The following is an 18,102-nucleotide window of genomic DNA, read 5'->3' on the forward strand; positions in this document are numbered from 1 at the left end:
GGGAGATCAGGCATGGCTGGATCCAGAGCTTCAAATGATGTCGTTGTGGCCTACTGCCTCCATCCTTCAGCCCTGCTCTCCTGTCCCAGCCTTGCTCTCCAGCAGGCCCTTTCACAAGGGGCCCTGGCAGCTCTGGGCTTGCATTTTCCATGCTGCTTACAATTTCAGTGGAGGGGGCATCTCCTTCTCAGTACTTCCAGCTAGCGTCCTAGGAGTGAATTTTAGGGGACTTAGTTGGGTCACATACCCACCTCTGAGCTAAGTGCTAGAGTTTCAATAGGGGGATAGAATACACAGATTGGGTGGGCCCAACTCATGTGCCCATCCCAGGTGGCACGGGATGAGCGAGTGGGTCAGAGAGCTCCTGCTCCTAAATCGTGGGGACTGAGGATAAGGGAAGGGTGGTTTCTCAGAGGAACATCTGAATGGCTGCCACCAGAATAACGGCAACTGGTTACTGCACAAAAACACCCATAGCCTCTGTGCTCATGGCTCAGGGGAGAGCCAAGGGTTAGCTCCAAAGTGGAGTCACAGCTCAGACTGTGTCTTACCCCCCACCTTGCAAGACCAGTTACAAATCAGGGGACATTGCTGCTTTATCTTTTCTTATTAATCAGTGATGTTCTACCTGCCTATCAGTGGGAAACTGTCTCATCCTGTTTGAAACTGCTCCTTGTTGAGGGGGTTCAGATCCTTTCCAAATCTCAGCAGCAACAAGACAGGTGCTGTCAGGCTTTGAATATAGAAGCTTATGTGACACCCACAGTGAGCCTTCAGGATGGGCCCTGCCAGCCCCTCCTGGCCCTGTGTGGTCCCTGATGTGATGAAGTTCCTCAGTGGGCTCTGTCCCTTGTCTGTGGCCATGCCCAACCCCTGGGGCACAAACACATCACTCCTGGCCATGCCCAAAGTGGACTCCTCCGGAACTCTCAGGTTGGGTCCTAGAGTCCTGTCTGGATGAGCCCCTCCTCTGGACAACTGCACTAGCCCCTCTGCCCTTCTGCCCCTGCAGGTTTTGATCCTGGTCATCCCGGCCGTCCGCGAGGCTGCCTTCATGTTGCATGTCAGAGAACAGCTGTTGGGGCCTTAGTCCTTCCCCTAAGAGGCTCCACTGACCCAAATCACAGAGTAAGGGGTGTGGGAGAGTAGCCTGTACCTGGTACAGTCAGGCCCACCCTCCCCCAGTGAGATCGTTGGTACTGACACGTTTCATTCCTTATAAACAGACATGCTTATGTGACTCTCTCTACTACGTCCTGCTATATCACCTCTGATCTCCTTACTGTATTATCTATATACCATCTGAGATATACAAACTACCCATATCCGTACCTTACAATCCCTAGCACCTCCCCTCTAGTGTCTACACCAGAGAGTCTCTAGGATAAAGAAGGTCTGCTTTGTGGTGTTTTTCACTCCTATCTTTACCAAAATGCAGTGGATAACTTCTCTTATGAAAACAACAAACCTCTGCTCTCCCCAGATGCGCCAGCACTGGCACAATGGATCCTTCCTCAGAGGCCCTACCCGAAGATAAGGGCTGTCCCTCGGGCTCCTTCACGGACACCCGTGTTCTGCAGCCTACTCTGTGTGGCTCCTGAGGCTAGGATCAGAGCATCAGGAGGCAGAGCTTTCATTGTTTATAATAATCCATTTATTGATAAAAAGCCTGGATTTTGCTGCAGAATCTGCCATCCTGAAATAAAAAAAAAAAATCAATGGTATTTAGTTTTTGGGAAGGTACTTTGCTTCCATGGTGGTCAAAGGCATTTCCATAATGTCTTTTAAAACAAAAAACTGGGTCTTGGAAAAGCCTACTAGAGTGTGATCTAGTTAGTAAATTTTCCCCCCTGATTTGAATCCTAAGGGTAAGAGGAACAAAGATTCCCATGGTGTGGTTTAGATCACATTTCTTCTCATACATCCTGGAACTTGGGGATTTTCAAGGCTAACCTCTTCACTGCAACAGAGCAAGAAACTAGACTCAGGTGATCTACCCAAGACTGTGATCTGGTTGATGCCTTAACTGGGATCAGAACACAGGAACATGTAAGTTCAGGGCACTGTGACACCACAAGGACGAAGGGCTAAGCAAGAAGAACTCAAGTGCTTGGGATTAACAAGAGACATGAGACACAACAAGGCTTTGGTGCCGAGTGGCAATGATGGGAGGGGAGTTGTTCATATGCACAAAAAGAAGCTTGTCTTTATCACTCAAACTCATTTATACACTCAGCCTAGGAAGGAAGAAAAATTCACATTTTGCCATTCAGGAGTTTTATAAGGGAATGTCCTTCCCAGCCCTAAGGCAGAACATTAATCTTCTGCTTTAGATATAGAAGGAAGGTGTGCATTATTTTTTTAAACTAAGTTATGGTGAGTGCTTAAGAACTGACAAGTTTTTGGCTCCACTTTGCAAACGTCCTGCAGGAAGTCTGGCATGGTGGGAGCTCCTCTGGCTGAACGGTATTGGCACCAAGCCTGCAATTCATGGATACTGCCACTAAACGGTGGTGTGTAGCACGGCCGCACAATCCAAACTCCGACTTGAGTTATTTACTTTAGGTTTCGGATCAGAGGGTCTATTTTTCTCCCCTGGGGAAAGGGACCAGAGATTTAAAAGGTTGGTCTGTTACTCTCCAAAGGGATAATAACCAGGCTTATAAGTTGATAATTTTATTTTTTTTTAATTTTTAAAATTTTGGTATCTTTAATATACAGTCACATGAGCAACACTGTGGTTACTAGATTCCCCCCATTATCAAGTCCCCACCACATGCCCCATTACAGTCACTGTCCATCAGCGTAGTAAGATGCTACAGAATCACTACTTGTCTTCTCTGTGCTACACTGCCTTCCCCAAGCCCCCCCTACATTATGTGTGCTGATCATAATGCCCCTTATTCCCCTTCTTCCTCCCTCCCCACCCATCCTCCCCAGTCCCTTTCCCTTTGGTAACTGTTAGTCCATTCTTGGGTTCTGTGAGTCTGCTGCTGTTTTGTTCCTTCAGTTTTTGCCTTATTCTTTTACTCCACAGATGAGTGAAATCATTTGATACTTGTCTTTCTCCACCTGGCTTGTTAAATGAAAGAGCAAAGAGCAAAAGACATGTGAGGAACAGGAAAAGGAAAAAAGAATACCCTCTAGCTCCATCCATGTTGCTGCAAATGGTAGGATTTGTTTTCTTTTTATGGCTGAATAATATTCCATTGTGTATATGTACCACATCTTCTTTATCCATTCATCTACTGATGGACACTTAGGTTGCTTCCATTTCTTGGCTATTGTAAATAGTGCTGCGATAAACACAGGGATACAAATGTTTTTTTCAAACTGGGCTGCTGCATTCTTAGAGTAAATTCCTAGGAGTGGAATTCCTGGGTCAAATGGTATTTCTATTTTGAGTATTTTGAGGAACCTCCATACTGCTTTCCACAATGGTTGAATTAATTTACATTCCCACCAGCAGTGTAGGAGGGTTCCCCTTTCTCCGCATCCTCGCCAGCATTTGTTGTTGTTTGTCTTTTGGTTATTGGTCATCCTAATAAGTTGATAATTTTAAATTTGGGGTGGGGGTGGGGGAAATAGATAATAACATCATCTACTTCAAAAATAAAACAGCCAGTGAAAACTCTTACTGTCACTCCTACCCTACCCACTGGTAGGATAGGTACAGTTTCCTTCAGGCAACCAACATTTATTGGTTTTCTTGTGAACCTTCCAGAGAGGCTTTATGACAGCACACAAGCATGGAATGCTGATTCCTTTTTCCTTTTCCTCTTCCTCACACATCTTTTGCTCTTTGTTCTTTCATTTAACAATGTACCTTGACCATTCCACCTTAATTCATCACGTTTCCTTCTATTATGGCTGCATACTAGCCTCGTGTTTGGATACGCTCTCAGGTTTCTAACAGTCCCCTATTCATGGATAGTGGGGCTGCTTGCAGTCATTTGCTACACAAATGACACAATGAATAACTCTTCTCATAGCTATTTTGCATGTGTGTGGTATACATGCACAAAAATTCCTAGAAGTAGAATTCATAGTTCAAAGGGCTTGTGTATTTGCAAGTTTGATAGAAGTGATCTAATTTTCTTCCATCGAAGTTGTACTTACTTCTACTCCCAAGGGCACTGCAGTAGTCAGCCTGGTTCCCCTTGTCCTTAGGATATATTATGTTATAGCACTGCTGGGTCTCTGAGGGGTTAAAAACCATGGTATCTAGGTATAGTTTTAATTTGCATTTATTATGAATAGGGGAACACCTTTTCAAATGATTAAAAGTCATTTGTATTTCCTTTCCTGTCAGTTATCTGCTCCTTACCTTTGCTTGTTTTTTCTATTGTTCTTTTTTCTTATCTATTTCTAGATGATATATTTACTAGGGAAATGAACTGTTGGTGATCTGAGTTGCAAATATTTTGTTCCTGGTTTTTGTCGACTTTGCTTATGGTGGTGATTGCCATTCAGGAAGTTTTCTGAAGTTAAATTTAGCAATATTTTAAGTTATGGCTTTTCAGTTTTGTGGAATACTTAGAAAGGGCTTTCCTACTCCACAATTCTTTAAAAATTGTTTGAATAGTGATGGCTGGTTTGAGCTCACCAAGTTCAGGTGTCCTGAGTGAGGCTGGGCCTCTGACCCTGTGGACTGTGGCCAGCAGTCACTATTGCTCGCGTATGCAGGGATGGGTCTGGCCCCGGTGGCTGGCCCACAGCTTGCTCACAGGAAAAACTCTCTGGAGGTTGCTGAAAGGTATAGTGCAGAACCAGCTGCCTATCCACACCCGCAGACACATGGGTCCATGCAGACTATCTCCAGCCACGGGTGTCTGGTTACACAGGATTTGACCACAGTAAAGTAAGGCAAAAGATGAATGCATTTGGATCCCATGCTTACTGTTTAAGGCTATGGAATTGTTTCTTCCCAATTGGTGCCTTTTAGTCATTGGCATTTAGAGAAAGCTTGGTCCACAGAAGGCTAGATGAAGGTGAACGTTTTGCTGGCTGGATGACCAAAACGTTTAAAGCTGGTGGAACACAAACAGTGGAGACACAAACTTAACTCAAGAAAAGAGGGGGAGAGGGTCAGGAACCTGCCCCTGGACTGCTTTTGGGCTCTGCCTTCACTGCCTTTGTTTGGAACATGGGCTATAAAGCCGTCCTACCAGGACCATCCTCCCAGTTGAGGCTTTACCCTCTGGGTCATTGTGAGTATTTAGGAGGGGTGGGAGAGGAGCTTGGGGAATGGGAGGAAACACTCAGAGCACCAGCTCTGAGCAGACAAACCACCTTGCACCCTTATACAGGTAGAACCCACAGGTTACCACACCTGCCTGGGAAAGAATAAAAGGGCTAGCGGGGTCAAAGGTGACAATGGCAGCTCCAGCACAACCTTCAAAGACTTCAAGGGGGATTACTCGCACTGTGGGTGTGGATCCCCCACTTTCCTTGGGATGTTTGTGGGTGTTTGGAAGTGGACGATACTGGGGTCCTCTCCATTCAGACAAGGAGAGAAGGGACCGGAATGAGGCCCTGGTCGGCAGCCGAGGGCTAAGGCAGCACAAGGTCTTAGAAACGGGGGTGATGGGGCGGTTACCAGAAACCAGTACAGAAGACCTGGAATGCAGCCGGCCACTGGGGATCTGCGGTCGGGGAGGCAGCAGGGACCTTCCCTCCCAGACGGGCTTTCCAGAGGCTGGGATCCCCGAGGGCTCTTCGCCTGGGTCCCCGCACGCCGCCGCGAGGGGCGGAGCAGGGCGCGGTCGCCTCGGCCCCTCCGCGCCGCTCGCGCCCCCGAGCCCGCCAGGGGGCAGCGCTCCGCCCGGGGCAGGGTGCCGGCGCACGGGAGTCTCGCGGTCACCTGTTTCACCCGCCGGGGGACCAGACCTCTACCGCTGCCAATCCGCCGGGTCCAGGCGCGCCCGGGAATCTGTGTGCTCCCCAGGGCCCGGGCGGGTGGGGCACCGCGGCTCCCCGACCCTGGGCATCGTCCCCCATCTCCGGGACCGTCTCCGCAGGACTCGGGCAGCAGGTGCGCCCGCCCCGGCCGACCGTCCGCCCCGCTGCCCTTCTCGGAGCTGGGCGTGGGGAGGGGAGGAGGCCGGGCACGAGCGCATCTTTGTTTTCCCATTCCTCCCGCCGCGCGGTCTCGCCCGCAGGCGGCTTTCGGCCCCGGATTCCCGGCGGGGGCGACGGGGGCGACCAGCCACAGGCCGGTGCGGGGTGCGCCCGGCGGCCGCGCCGCGTGCGCCCAGCAGAGGCGGCCCTGCGTGCCGTACGCCGCGTCCGGGGCGCGCCCGCCGCTATTCAGCTTCCCGGGCTCATTAGCAGTCGCGGTGTGCGGCTCGGCGCGGGCTCACAAAGAGCTGCGGCGGCGGCCCCGCGCTCGGCCTCGCGGAAGGAGCCGGCGGCGGCGGCGGCGGGGCGGGGGAGGTCGTGCATCCGCGCAGCTCCGCGCCCGGGCCAGGTAAGCTGGGCTCCCCGGCCGCCCAACCCGCCCGCGGCCGCAGCCCGGGGTCTCCGGGGCGCGGGGGGGCGCGGGTGTTGCGGGCCGCGCGCTGCCCCCCGGACCCTGGCGGCGCTGCGACGGCCAGGCGCCGCCGGAGTCTAGGGGTGCGGACCGGAGCCCCCTTGACCGGAGGGCGGACGCGGTGGGGCCGGGCCAGCGACTCGCGCATCCCGAGCGGCGGGGCACCGAGGCGAGGGGCGACCCGACGCGGACAAGGGGTGCCGGCCGGCCGTGGCTGCCCGCTCGGGTCCGGCCGGGCTGGTCGGGCCGCTGGTGCGTTCCGCGGCCCCGCTTGGCTCTGCCACCAAGTCCCTGTGCCAGGCAACTCCCGAGTTTGGGGTCGCTTCTGGGTTCCCTGCTTCCCGGGAGCTGAGTCCTGATTTCGCCGCCTCCCTTTCCCCATTATAACGAGGCCCAGAGGGAGAAACTCCTCAATTAAAAATTCCACCCTCCGGTTCCCCTGGGCAGCTGGCTCGGACCTGGGGTCGCAGCGCGGACCCGCCTCTTGCCCGCTCGGCGCACAGCCTGGTTGAGGTGCTGCTGAGAGGTCGGGCCACTGATGATCCAGGCGATCACCGAGACCCCCGCCCAGCACCCTGGGCTTTGCGCCTCGCGGGCCGGGCGATGGGCGGAGGGCCCGGGTGTGCCAAGGCTGGGGGCGAACTCGCCCTGGGCCCCGGCCCCGAGAAAGGGTCCGGGGGGCGCCCACGAGGTGCCACCCTGCCCGAGCCTCACTCACTGAGAGCGGAGGCTGAGACTGAGCTAGGCTTAACTTAGTATGTACTTGCAGAAAGAGTTAATTTTTTCACATCTGTTTAGTTACTGCCCAGCAGGGGCCCAGATCAACTCTGTGGTGAGCAAACTTCCAAATGGCCAAACAGCGGAGAAAGTACCCCCAAACCAGCATCCCATTCCAGCACCTCATCGTGTAGGCTGAGCTGTCCCTGTCCTCAATCACCTCTGTTCCCCTTTCTGGGGATGCGATTTTCTCTCTCTTCCTTTGAGGAAGAACCCTGGTTTTAGAAGTAATCACTTGCGAGCTTCTTGGGTGGGAGCAGGACAGCGTTCCCTGAGGTACACGGAGGTGCTCTGCAGGTACTGAGAGCCTGCGGGTGAACTGTTTCCCAGGCCTCTGGGTTAGTGTCCCTTAGGTGAGGTGGGGCTGGGGGCATCTCTTCCTCTGGGGGGCGGCACCCACCATGCAGGGGACATGAGCTGGTTTCCCAGTCCAGAGCTGCCAGGATGCCCACCCTGTGCCCTCACTCCTGGGTGGCTGTGTGTGCTGCCCCATCCTGGGTGAACTGCAGCGGTCTCCTGAGTGGAGGACCCCACAGACGTGGAACCTGCTAGGACTGTGGGCCGTGGTCTGGGTGCTGAGCTGGCAGCCTTCCTCGTGGATGCTACCAGCACTGGTGGGGGCCCCTTGGCATGGTCTCCATAGCTGGTCAGGGTCTGGGCCATGGCACTAGTGCTGGGGTGCTGTGTGGGTCTTCAGTAGGAGCCTGTCTCTCCAGAGGGACACTTGTCATTCGTTAGGGAGCGCAGTCCTGCCCCTCCCCAACTGACTGCCTTTCCATCTCCACAGTACCTGACTTCTGCTCCTGGGAGAGTGCAGGCTGAACCAGATGGGGTGTGTGTGTGTGTGTGTGTGTATGTGTGCGTGTCCTGAGCACAGGAGAGAGACGCAGGGAGAGAGAGATGGGGTGGGTGCTGGCAGGAGGATGAGTGGGTGGTGGTCCATTCCTTGCTCTCCTCCCCCTTGCTTGCTTTCTCAGGCACCCCAGGCCCAAGCTGTGGCTTATTAATTTGTTTGCATAACTGTCCCTTGAATAGTTCTAACCCTTTTTAAAAAAAATAAAATATCAGTTTCACAGAAATAATCGGTGGGGACGGATTGTGAAATGGAGGTGCATAAATAATTCAATTTGCCAACTGAGTGAAGAAATGCTAGATAAAAATAAAAGATAATTGTAAAAGACACCAGTCGCACCCCTGGAAGCTGAGAGGGAGCGCTAAGACACCTTGATTTTTCCTAGACACAACTGAGGAACTCAGAGGAAAAACACATTTGATGAGGAGGTTGGCATTAGGCCAACCTTGTTTGGACTGGGCAGCTGTGAGGCCTGTCGGGGAGAGACGCACAGACCTGTGCCCCCACTCTAGGCCTCAGCCCCTCCCTGCGCTTGGCCTTGCTTGCCGGACCTTCAGACTCAGCAGTTGAGGGCCTCTGGTGACACCACCATCTCAACTCTTGGAGAAAACTATTGCTGGGGAGAACCGGAGAGGGGCAGCGTGCACAGAGGCCCTGAACACATCACAGGCTACCCTCCACGGCCTTCTGCAACAAGAGGCAGACACTAGTGTGCTGGCCCGGCAGCCTGGGCTTAGAGAAATGGAGAGGGTCGGGGTGCGCAGTGGATGGCAGTGGCCCCAACCTTGCCCTGGCTGGTGGCTGTGAGGAATGGGGATGTAGAGGCCCTGGTGGGGAGTGACGTAGGTACCGACTGCCACATGTCTCCTTTCCAGATGTAGGTCACAAGTGCTGACTGCTCACCTAGAGGAGGCCCAGGTGCCTGGTTGGTGGTTGGGCCGAGTGCCCACTGGGAGGGTTCTCTGGCCCCACCCTGCCAAGTCTCCCACCCCCACTGGGTTCGGTCCCGCTCCTGTCTCAGAGCAGCTTGCTGGCTCAGGCTGCGTCAGCTGTCGTGGCTGGTGCTCTCCCCTCTCCCTGCCCTCTCACGGATGCACAGGGGAGCGCTGGGAGGGTAGTTTCCTCAAGGTCATGAAGCCAGGTTCTCTCCATGGGGCTCATGCTTCACTGGTTGGCTTGGGGACCCTGTGTTAATAACGAGGTGCTATAGCCATGTGAGTTAGGGTTTCTGTGCTGGCTGGGGGGTTTCACAAGTTGGGCTGTGAGTTGGCCCTTCACAGGCTGGGCCAGGTCTGGTGTCCCTTGCTCAAGCTGTCGGTGGCTTCCCAATGCTGTCAACACACTAACAATCTTAGTTCTGATTTTCTCAGGCTTCTCCAGTGCTCCCAGCCGTGGTCCCTCAGGCAGACTGGCTTACTGCCAGGGCTTGCCCTGACCTGTCCTCGCCCCGTCCCGCTTCCCACCTTGGCCTGGGGGCCTTGTGTCCATCCTTGATGATCCCAGCTGGATGTGGTCTCTCTCTCTCTTATCTTCTGGGCCTCAAATTTGCCAAGCCCACACCCGCCTCAGGGTCTTTGGACCTGTTGTTCCTGCCCCCTGGCACAGGCCTCCTCCAGATGTCCACCTCGCTTGCTCCCTCATCTGCTTTGGCTGTTTGTGTATATGCCAGTTCCCTGACCACCCCACGTGAATTAGCATCACTTCCTCCTTCCTTGTTAACCCTGCTTTGTGTTCGGTTTTAGTTCTTAACATTCAGTCTATTTATGGACTTGCTTGTTGATTGTCTCTTACCCCTCTAATGTAGAGACTTTGTTCCCTGCTGGCTCCCTGGTAGTAGCACAGTGCCTGGCACCTCATAGACTCTCAGTGCTACTTGGTGGGTGAATGAATGAGACCCCAGGGGCAGGATTCTTTCTTCTGGCACAGCCTGGCCCCTGTGCCTCCACTCCCCGAGGCCCAGGCTGGAACCGAGCTGTATCCATGTTTGTATTCACAGTTGGATCCCTCCTAGAACCGAGCACAGAACCTTGTGCTCAGTGAGCAGGCAGGAAAGAGCTGTGGAATTGTGTGGGGCAGGCCACTTTTCACGCAGGCCAGAGGACAGCATGGTTGCAGAGGCAGTCCAGCCCAAAGAGTGGAATCTGTTTAGGATATTCAGCTGTTTGGATGGTCTGCAGTCAGGTTGCGCCTGGTGCCAGAGCCAGCTCTGCATTATCCCTGCAGCCTTCTGGGATGTGGCTGTGCTGGGATGTGGCACCCCCTTGCCCAGGTTTACGTCTTCTTCCATCTGGAGGTTTCTAAACTTGTCTTGTGCCTTATGTCAGAGCCAGCATCTCAAGGCTCCCTGCCATTCTGCCTGCCCCTGTTTGCCCGTGGTCCCTTGTCTGCAATAGAGCCTTGCTGGGGAGGCACGCTGGTTTTATAAAGGAGAAAGGCAGCATGAGGTAGAGAAAGTGGACGGGATGCATAGTGACAAGAGCTTGATTCAAGTTACCTGGCTCTGCCACTAATTCCTGGGGCCTTGGGCATGTCACCGGCCTTGGGAATATACCTCAGCATCTGTTACATGCACATTAGACCTCTTGACCATGGTTGTTTTGAGGCACCGAAGAGACCCAGTATTGAACCAATGTAAGATAGTGTCATGGTGGCCAGGGCTTCACAGGGTGCCTGTGTGGCCTCGGTCCTGTGATGGTTTTTCCTCTTTTACTGGCAGTTTGAAGGGTCAACTTTGCTACTTCCAGCTACCGCCTAGTAAACTCTGAATTACTGTTCTAATGGAAGGTGCTATGTCTGTTGTTTTGGGTCTGAAGGATCAAAATTAAGAAAGAAAAAATATGTGGTTGAGATTCCTACATCTACTCACTGGGAAAATATTTTCATCTTGTGGTTTTCTGAAAACTGAAGCAGCCCCACATTCGAAGATGGTTTCTGATGGAGACACTGACTGGGATCAGACACACTGGAGGGCGCTTCTGTGTGTCGGGTTTGGTTCCTCCATGTTTGCTATTTTAAATGATTTCCTGCTAAGTCTGAGAGGCAGATCGCGGCAGCAAGACAGCCAAGGACCAGGTATTGTGACTCTTCCAGGAACACGCTGCTTTTGCAGGTGCTGGGATTCAGGCTTCAGTGGGTACTTGCAAGGCCTGTGTTCTCTCCCCATGCTCCCGAGGCCCCATTTGTATCAGATTTGCTTTTAAACTGGGTGGGCATGAGTAGGACTTATGACCACTCATGTAGTACATACAGGGGTTAATTTTTAGCACGTGCCGAGAGCCCGATAGCTGGTGGCCAGTGAGCATGAGTGCCAGCTGGTTGTGTGGACGTGTCACAGATGACCTAGGCCTTTCATGAGGATGGTGAGAGGCTGGGAGCTTACCATCCAGGAAGGCAGCTGACGCTGTTGGTGGGTCTGTAAAGTGTTTTCCTTTTTGTACTTGGAGCTAACCTGGATTCTTTGCATTTCCTAGAATCAACTGTGCAGAGACAGAGAGAGAGAGAGAGAGAGAGGGAGACACTTGGCTCTGAAATGCTCAGGCCTGTGTTCTGAACAAATTCTAATTAGTAAATAGTGAGTAGGAGAACAATATTGGCACTTAGAATTTTTAGTTGGGGTATATGCATACATACATATATGTGTATATATAGATTTATTTTTTCATTTGATTGGTTTTATATTTCTGGAATTGATCCCCTAGTAAAGCAGCTCTACATATGAATTCCTCTGACCTGTTAAATGCATGGTTAACTTAATAAAAAATAGGTGGATACAGTTTTCTCCAGTTGGTTTGATTATCAATTGTCTTGGAAGAGTCCATTGTTTCAAACACAGGAGACCCATTAATTGAGTGAACGCATGCATTTTGGGATGATGGATTTCTCAGGACCCTCTGGCAGCAAGTGTGTGCATTATTCAAATGAAATACAGTTTATGTTTCTCTGTCTTTTGGTGTAGTAAGTGAGCCATGTGCTCTAACATCTGTCCATGTTATCCAGAGCTGGTGACAGCTATCACAGGTGGGATGGGGTGGAGGGGGCCTGCGTTAGGAACCAGAAGTTCTAGAAAGCCAGGTTCTGCCTCCACCAGTCAGCCTGATGCCAACTCGACTCCTCCTAAAAAGCTTGTGTAGAGGTCTGTGCTTCCTTCCACGAGCCAGGATGGAGTGAGATGAGTAAAGTGCTCAGTTGGTGCCAGTCAGTCACCAGGCTTGGAGTGTGTGTGTGTGTGTGTGTGTGTGTGTGTGTGTGTGTGTGTGTGTGTGTGAGCACACGTGCTTCTCCCTGTTAACTGCCAGGCCTCAGACACCAGGCCCTCTGCTCTTGAGCTGGTGGTCCTGGCTGGTAAAAGGCAAAGCTGGTGGCTGACTAATGGATGACTGATCTTGGCCACGGGTCTTAGGGTCGCGTGCCCTGCCTGTCTGCTGGGTCATGAGCTCCTGAGGCAGGCCTGAGTGTCGTGTTGATGGCTGTGTCTCCGGGGATCAGCAGTGGGGTAAGAGTGGCCCTCAGCCCCTACTATATGTGCCTTTCTGTGTGTACACGTGCTGCGGACACTCCCCATGACCTTCCCCTGCCCTTTCAGTGCTGGCGGCATCAGGCAGGTTGGACATGCAGTTTGCCTACAGTTCTGGCAGAAATGCTTGTGCTGTTTCTTGGGCTGGGAACTCTGAAATCAGCGCAAGCTCCTCCAGACCAAGAGCTCATGCTGGCGTTTCTCCTTTGGGCTTTACCAGATTTCAGCTTCTAAATTAATTGTATTTCATTAAGTAATGGTTTTCTTCTTGATCACAGGCCAGTCTGTGCTTAATCAGCAGGGATGACTGGTGTTGCTTGGTTGATGTGACACCCCAGGGGGCACAGACACCTCTTCCTGGCGTCCACTCCATGTGGGGCGTGGCCTTGCATTCTCCCCTCTCCTTGCGCTTGGAATTTCTGCCTTAACTCTCCGTCTGTGCTGCTCTTGACCATCATGCAGAATGGTTTGTCTGGTGATGGGAGCAAAGGGGTGTGGGGCACTCAGCTGGCAGCCCCTTAGCCACCCTTGCTGTTACCCCCTTAGTCCTTTGATACGTGGCACCTCTGCAGTGCCGGCACCAGGGACAGGTTTCCTCCACTCAGCCCTTTGCTGGCGGCTTCGTCCATTCATCCATCCTTGCACCCACTCAGCAGGTATTTCTCTGAGTGCCTGCTGTGCTCTGTCTTTCCTGAGCCCTGTTTAGAGCTGGGGAGAGTCAGGGAAGAGGAGCAGAGAGGGGATGCTGGAGAAGGTGAGATGGCAGCTGAGTCTGATTCTGGCTCTGGGTCCCAAGTCCACCTGGAGAAGCCCAGGCTGGAAGGTGTGAGAGCCCCAGCATGGGTGGGAAAGGCCATGGACTTCATCCTGAAAGAGTGGGTGGCTGTGCCCCTCCAGAGCCCAGGCCAGAAGGGCCCTTGAGGCCAAAGGGTTGGCCTGGAGTGGGGTGCAGGGCGAGGAGGGAGGTGTGTTTGGCAGCAGAAACAAGTGGTTTGTGCAGATCACAGCTGGAGGTGGGGGCAGTGGCCTGACCACCGGGGGTTTGGGCTGCGGTGGTGGCCCTGGGGGGGTCTTGCTGTGGGTCGGGAGCAGGGCAGGTGGAATGGTGATGACACACAGTTTGCTGGAAGCTTTGTAGGAGAGCGTTTTCCATAACCAAGCTTCACAGCCAGTTGGATCATTCCTAGAGGGGCACCGGGAGAGATGCGGAGGCCTGCCGTGGGAGTGTGAGCAGGCCCAGGACTGGGGCGTGCAGAGGTTGGGGGAGCTATGCGTGCGTGGGGAGGCCAGGTGCTGGTGCGTGAAGTGTGGGGAGGGCACCGGCGGGGGTGGGCAGGGGTAGCTGTGCTCAGCTGAGGGAGGAGGGGCCCAGTCCTGTGCCCCTCAGAGCTTGGCGGCTCCAGGGGCCTCACTCCCCACCGCCTTATGGAAGAAGAGGCTGCTGCCAAGTCCCAGCCTTGCTGGTGAGGATGTTTAATTTTACCCTTTAGAGATTTACAGGCTTTCTAGATTAAATTGCCACTGTTCTTCTACAAAAACGACAGAATCCATGACAAACCATAAATCATATTATTAATTTGCTCACACAGAGTTAGCCTCCGTGGCTCCTCCGACTCACTGGGGGGATGGCTGGGAAAGCAGGGAAGCCCAGTCTCCAGCTGTCAGCGGGCACTGAGGGCCTAGAGGGACACAGGTTGCAGTGGCGGGTGCTGCCTCTGCCAGGCCCTGCAACCAAATGGCTGCCCTTGGCCTGTCTGGGCAGGCTCCTCATGCAGAGGGCAGAGGGCATGGGTCAGGGCAGGGGAGAGAGCAGCTGCTGGGCAGCTGTGCTGAGGCATGTGGCCGGAGGCTGGGCTCAGGGCCTGTGCAGGCTGGGGAGCACGAGGAGATACTCAGCCACCTCCTGTCTGTGGCCCCGATGCCCCAGGCTGCCCAAGGCTCCTGCCTTCTCTTCTTCTCTCAGACCCAGATGGGCTGTGGTGCCTGTTCATCCTCTGGGTAATGATGAGTCAGAAAATATCTCTGATAGTGGCTCTCCTTCTAGAATGTGCTCAGCCTGGGTTGGCCTGGCACAGGGTGAGGGTGGGCACCATTCTCTCCCATGGGCCCCTTTCCTCAGGACACGGGCTAATACTTCCTTCATGACTTACTCCCTCTGCCGTAACTGAAAGTGGGCTGCTAATGGTTGGGCTGATTAGCAATCGTGATTTGTTGGGAGAAGGCTCTGACTGATGCGGAGGGTGATACCTGTGTGCTGACCTTTCTGCTGCTGCCTAGGGACCAGGAGGCAGCACTGGGCAGGGAAGACTGCGTGCTGCCAGGAGAGGGGATCTTGGGGCTCACTCTCCTGATGGTTTCCATCAAACACCTAATATAGCACTGCAGGTCACTCCGACTGGTGTCTGAAACCCACCTTTCTCTTTTATAGAGATACAGAGAGACCAAATGCTGATTTACTTAATGTTCTGCAGTTCACAGCAGAAATCCTATGGTTAGCTTGGTGGCACGGCTGCCTCTCTATGCTCACGTGTGACATCTGCAGTAGGGAACGAATGAGTGACCTCATGCAGGGATGGGCAATTGCTGTCTCCCAAGCCAGGAGAGTCCTGTAAACCCCACGTGTATTTGTAGAAAGACAAGTAGAGTCTACTTTCTTCATGGCCATCCTTGCGGTGAAATTAGCTTTGGTTTCAAGGAAGTAAATGGAGATATAATGCATTGATTTCAGACTGATTTTTGTCCCCCAGGTTGTGAGGGTGGTCCTCGAGCTGTCACACATACTCTGACAGAAAGCACCTGAGCTGATGGAGGCCTGGCGGCCGTTATGGGTGTGCATTGTCCAAGATCCATGTCAGCTGATCACGTGGACACAACTGGACCTTACATCTCAGGCCCTGACACCAGAACATTTTTTTTCCCTCCCACACATGTGTTTAGTGAAATATATTCTAGAAAATTACTCATCTTAAAATAACACACTGTATAATTAACAAGAAAAAGGCAGACAACTGAGTAGAAAGAGGGGCAAAAGACACTTGATCGAAAAAGGCCCAGTAAACATATGAAAAAATGTTCAACTCCAGTAGTCATCAGGGAGATGTAAAATGAATCATAGATGTGTGTGTTCATCAGGGTTCTCCAGAGAAACAGAATCAATAGGCTAGGGGTGTGCATGTGCGTGTGCACGTGCACATGTGCACATACATTTATAGGAATTGGCTCATGTGATTACGGAGGCCGAGAAGTCCCATAATCTACTGTCTGCAAGCTGGGGACCCAGGAGAGCCAGTGGTATAATTCAATCTGAGGCTAAAAGCCTGAGAACCAGGGAAGCTGATGGTGTAAATCCCGGTCTGAGGGCAGGAGAAGATGAGATGGGCTGTCTCACTCCAACACTGAGGCAGGAATGGAGGGGCGAATTCCTCCTGCCTCTGCCTTTTGTTCTGTTCAGGCCCCAGTGTATCGGACGGTGCCCACCCATGCTGAGGAGGGCCATCTACCTTCCTGAGCCCACTGATTCAATGTTAACCTCATCTAGAAACACTCTCGTGGACACATGCAGAAACAAAGTTCAATCAGGGCACCCATGGCCAGTCAAGATGATACATAAAATTAACCATCACAATGTGATACAGTTATACATCCACCAGAATGGCTAAAATTTTAAAAAGCAGAAAATAGTAGGTGTTGGTGATGACATGGAGCAACTGGAACTCTTGTTGACTGGTGTATAAATTTGTACAACTGCTTTGAGAAGCTCTTCTATGGTATCCATTCAAAGTTTTAAATATACATATCTTTTGATCAGCAATCCCACTCTGAATAAAACTGAGGACAATGTGTGCCTGTGGCCACTGTAGTGGGCTGATTGGTGCCCTTAAAGATATCAGGTCCTAATCCCTGGAACCTGTGATTGTTACCTTATATGGTAAAGTTTTTTGGCCGCAGTTAAGGATTTTGAGATGAGGAGATAACCCTGGATTGTCTGGGTGGGTCCCAAATGCCATCATAGGGGTCCTTCTAAGAGAGAGGCCCAGGAAGATTGGATACAGAGGAGGCCACAGGCTGGAGGCAGTGATTGGTAGGATGTGGCCACAAGTGAAGGAATACTAGCAGCCACCAGAACTTAGAAGTGAGGAATGCATTCTCCCCAGAGCCTTTGGAGGGAGAGTGATTCTGCTGACATCATGATTTCAGCCTGTGAAACTGCTTTCACCTTCTAGTCTCCGGAACTGTGAGAGAATAAGTGTGTGTGGTTCTAAGCACCCAGGTTTGTGGCAATTTGTTATAGCAGCTGCACGAAATGAATACAGCCACCAATAGGCCTGTGGGACAGTGTCCATAGCAGCCTGATTGCCACTGCCAGTGTGCAGACAGCCCAGACCGGCTTAGTACCTTGAGGCTTACTCACGCACAGGATAGCATGCCGCGGGCTGAGCATGGGCACTCTACAATGTGTATCCTATTGTGGGTGAGTTTTGCTACCTAATGTTGAGTGAAAAAACCCAGGGGCACTAGAGTCCCTACTTCCAGATTCCAGTGTTAGGAAGGTCAATGTGCAAGTCATTTGTGGGGGCGAAAGTCAGGCTGCCCTTGGATGCAGGTGATTAGAGGAGGTATGGTGGGGGGTAGCCAGGGCTTCTGGAGGTGCTCACAGTGTCCCATTTCTTGGTCTGGGTGTTGGTTGGCATGGGTGAGTTCCAGTTTATGGTATGGAACTTTCCGGTACATACATTATAGTTCAATCAAAAGAAGACCAGAAAAGCAGCAGTACCTCATGTTGGAATTTTCTAGGAGAACTTTCAATTGACTGACACATGGATTATTTTACTGCTGGAACAATATCAAAATCAAGATTACATTTAATTTAATGTGAGATAATTAAGTTTTGCCACTCCAATAGTGCTTATTAATACTCAAGATACAAACTATATTTTCTACATGAAATCGGAGTGTGTAAAACTAAGTAAGACCCTAAGATCTATACACATGTAACTGATATGGGTAAGTGATCCAGATGGCATGAATTTTTCTTCCTGTTTGTAAAGGGAGTTGTACTCTTAAAGAAAACCAGACACAGTCCAAGTGTGGAAGGGCCAAGTACTGTGCGGTCACAGCGAAGTGGGAAACCAGAGAGCTTTAGGAAGAGAGCAGAGGGCAACGGAGCCAATGAACAACTCCTTCGGGTCTGCCCAGAAATCTGGGTGGAGGTTTCATGGGATTATCTGCCCACGTGCTCTCCTGGCCGCCTTTGCCATCACGCTGAGGTGCCCAGCATCCCTGCTGCCTTTACCCACACTTCTCCCTGGCATGTCTTCCCTCCCCCTCCGCCTGTGAGCTCCTCATTCCTTCTGACTCCATTTGGCCCATCCTCCTGCTGTGCTGTGAGAGTGTCTGTCAGCGTCCATCACAGGGTGACCACCTCAG

General features: G+C 52.2%; 1 protein-coding gene across 5 annotated transcripts in view; it reads left to right on the forward strand.

The window, feature by feature from the left end:
* The first annotated feature begins 5,837 nt into the window (after positions 1-5,837).
* Positions 5,838-18,102, forward strand: part of APBA2 (amyloid beta precursor protein binding family A member 2) — a 219,554-nt gene continuing 207,289 nt past the window's right edge. For 2 of the 5 annotated variants that reach the window (XM_037000666.2, XM_073227080.1), the window contains exon 1: positions 5,838-6,034. The gene's annotated coding sequence lies outside the window, so the exon portion shown is untranslated. Of the gene's footprint in view, positions 6,035-6,126; positions 6,470-18,102 lie in introns of those variants that run through there. The other 3 variants (XM_037000669.2, XM_037000668.2, XM_037000665.2) reach the window with 3 other exon arrangements.

This window comes from Manis javanica, chromosome 18 (assembly GCF_040802235.1).
Source record: "Manis javanica isolate MJ-LG chromosome 18, MJ_LKY, whole genome shotgun sequence".
Lineage (NCBI taxonomy): Eukaryota > Metazoa > Chordata > Mammalia > Pholidota > Manidae > Manis > Manis javanica.